The sequence below is a fragment of the Odontomachus brunneus genome, unplaced genomic scaffold (assembly GCF_010583005.1).
Source record: "Odontomachus brunneus isolate Ranch 3 - 2012 unplaced genomic scaffold, Obru_v1 Obru_scaffold_267, whole genome shotgun sequence".
In the NCBI taxonomy this organism is placed as follows: domain Eukaryota; kingdom Metazoa; phylum Arthropoda; class Insecta; order Hymenoptera; family Formicidae; genus Odontomachus; species Odontomachus brunneus.
Window position 1 is genome coordinate 133,711 of NW_022639717.1, and position 3,642 is coordinate 137,352.

The following is a 3,642-nucleotide window of genomic DNA, read 5'->3' on the forward strand; positions in this document are numbered from 1 at the left end:
TATCATAAAATAGATCTTTTTAAACCCTACAACTTTTGTATTTAACATTTTTTTATACAACGCTTTGTTTTCGAGATATTCAGGTGTTCCGGTATATAATATTCACCCTGTATTTTGCACCTTTCCTCTCATCTCCTTCCACAACTCCTCTACCTCCTCATTACCTATCCTTATTTCCCCCATCCTCTTCCTAAAAACCTCCTTCCCCTCCTCCAACCATCTCCATCCCTTTCCTTTCTTTCTCCTGCCCTCCTCCTTCCTCCCTTCCCAACCCTTGCTTCTTATCCATACCACTATTGAATGATGATCCGAGTCCACATTGTCCCCCACCTCCAACCTCTCTATCTTCCTCCTCACCTCCCCGTTCCCCAACACCAAATCTACCGTCTCCTCTCTCCCTCCCGTATACGTCCACTCACCTTCCAAATCTCCTTCCAACCCTCCATTAAAAATTTCCCACCCCACCTCCTCAATCGTCCCCAACACTATCTTCCCCTCCTTATTCACCTTTTTATCTTTTGAACTTCTCCCCCTCCCAAAACCTCCCATTCTTCCTCCCTTATCCCTCCACCCTCCTCCCCTGTCCTCGCATTAAAATCCCCTCCTATAATCGTACACACTCCCTCCTCCCTCCCCTCCATCCAATTTCTTAAAACCCTCATCTTCTCTTCAATATCCCCATTCACATAAATCCCCACTACTCTCCATCTTTCCCCTCCCACCCTAAACTCCACTTTACCTCCTTCCACCCCTCCTGCCTTCCATTCCCCCCTCTGATCCTTCTCTAACTCCTCCTGTCTCCTTCCCCTCCCCCTCCAGTCCTCCAACCACCTCCCTCCCTCTTCCCAATACCACGCTTTTCCATTAATTACTACCCTCTCCCCATCTAGTTTCACCCTATTTCCCCTCCCCTCCTCCTCCCTTGCTATACTCCTCAGTCTCTATCTCAATCTCCTCTTTTTCCACGTTAGATCCTCTTCTATCCACATCTTCTCTTCCCTTAACTTCCCTTTTTCACTTAACACTCTCTTTCTCTCCTCCCCACTGCCTAGCTTTACTACTGCCATATCTCCCCATTCCTCCTTCCCCGTTTTCAACCTCCTCACCTCCCTCACCCTCACATCCTCCACAATCCCCTTTAATATTTTCTCTACTTGCTGCATTTCTTTCCCCTTTTCCAACACAATTCCTTTCACTATGATATTTTCCCTTCTTCTTTCCTTTTCTATTTTTTCCATTTTCTTTTCCAACTCCTCTAATTTCTCTCCCCAACTTCCTGTCTCCCTCTCTCCTACCTCTTCCTTTTTTCCCTCTACCTTTATTTCTATCCTCCCCATTCTTTCTTCCAGTCTTTCCCATTCTCTTTTCCCCCTTTCCTCCCCTCTCTCCTCCCACTTTTTTTCCAGATTTGTTATCCTCTCTCCCATCCTCTCCCTTTCCATCTTTCCTTCCTCCACCTTTCCTTTAACTTCCTCTATCTCTCTTCTTATCTCTCCCAAACTCTCCTCCACCCTGCCCCACATAAACCTATTCTCCTTCATCATCTCCCTCAATACCCCTTCTAACCTCCCTTCCTCCTCCTCCTTCCTGTTTCCCATCGTAGATCTCTGCGTCTTCCTGCTCTTTAGAAACCCCTCCTCCTCTCCTTCCTCACTCCTTCCTCCGCTCAATTCTTCAAAACTCCTTTTCCTTCTCAAAAATAGTCTAGCGTTCCCACACTATTTCCTCCTTCCCTTCCAACTCTTCCTACCGCTTCTTTAATACCTTTGACTACACCTACTTCTTCCATCCTCGAAATCACCTAAACCCAACTACCTCTTTCCTGTTTTACCTACCCGTCTCTTTACCTCTTACTCCTAAGCTTCACTAGATGTCACTACCTTCTCCTTCAACTCTCTCCAGTCATCACCTCACTCCAACCTAACCTCTCTCACCCGTTCCCCTTTTCCCTATTTTTCTCCACTCCCTCACATTCTCTCCACACCCCTCTTACTTCACCACACACACCCCCTCCTACAACACACTCACACACCCTCTCACACCCACACTCTCCCTCCTTCACTCTCCAATCTCTCCAACTCACTGCCGCACACCTCACTTTGACCGATAGCATACCCGCCGGAAACGGAAGTCCAAGTTGAACAATGTATTATGATATGTACAAACATGACTAGTAAATCGAATTTCATATCTTTCTGTCCCAATTATACACGCACGCCACACACACACACACACACACACACACACACTTATATTACATATAAGTGATTTACACATATATATCATCTTATCTCTTCATCAGTGATAGGATTAGCGATAGGTGTAAGCAAAAACGACAAGGATGGATAACCAACATCTCCAACAAGTAATCCATCTAATTCGCGTTGTCTGTATCGCATATATATACGCGAATTTTGGAAAATGCGGCTATCATGCTTACTACCTGGCCATTCTGGAACTATATCTGTTAACTCTGTACGTGGCCCAACAATAGCCTATAAATAGAAATTTTAAGTAAAATTTAACAACTGGATATATTTAATATTGAACATAAAACTTTGTGTATATATACTGAAACACAAATATTGGTATTCTGTAATATATATTTATGTAATTAAAAATGTTTAAACAAAAATACATACTTAAACATTCAAGGAAAAATATCCTTTTCGGTTTCTAAAAATCTCGTCTATCGCTTGAAATCTGGTATGTACCAGTCGAATGTGAGTACAGTCAATAGCTCCATCGATGCTTGGAAGACCTATAGGTCCAGGACCTTCCCCAAGTTCTTCAAATAAGCATTTGTTTTCTGATCGTGCTTTATCTGATTTCGGTATCTTTACATATCGATTCAGATGGCGAGCAATCAAAGTTGATATACGACAAATTATCCTTGATATCGTCGATTGGGATAGTTGTATAACATCATCAACGATAAGCTGCAAAGATAATATAATTTTATTAATTACAATTTAATTATAGCTAATTGATTTTCACATTATTTAAAATATTTGGAATTGTCACCATATGGCCATAAAGAGCTAAAGCACGGTTAGTCCCATAAAAATTTTATATAGTCTATATATATATTGAAACTATATAGAATCTTTATGGCACTCAACCAATTGTGTTTTTGCTATTTATCTATGTTGACAAATGTCGAATTTATCAAAAAACCTAATTTATATTATATTTTTAAACTTTGAAATATTTTATTGAAAATTTAATTAAAACATAATATAATATTATTATTAACCTGATAACTTGCTGTTGAATAAAATTTTAAAGATATCAGTAATTGTAACACAGGAGATATTGGCAAACCTCTGTTGTTCACTTTTCGAAGTCCTTCTTCTACTAATGGTAATATTCCAAACATCACAAACTCTTTCGAAAAACGAAATCTTTTTTTGAATTCACATTCATTGAAAAATTCAAAAAGATTTTGAAAATCTCGAATATACCGTTTAGGAGCACGTATTAATACCCCTTCTTCGTTTTCTCCTTCCTCTTCGCTGGAAAAATTAATATTTCGAATTTCCAGATTTCGATTTTCTAAATCCATTTTAATTATTAAAATCTTTTCTTGTACACTTGTAACGATGCATATCGTTACGTAATAATAACAACGCAAGCCGAACA

The 3,642-nt window shown here is 40.1% G+C and overlaps 1 pseudogene; it reads right to left on the reverse strand.

The window, feature by feature from the left end:
* Nucleotides 1-3,565, reverse strand: part of LOC116853010 — a 9,352-nt pseudogene extending 5,787 nt beyond the window's left edge.
* Between the last annotated feature and the right edge of the window lie 77 nt (nucleotides 3,566-3,642).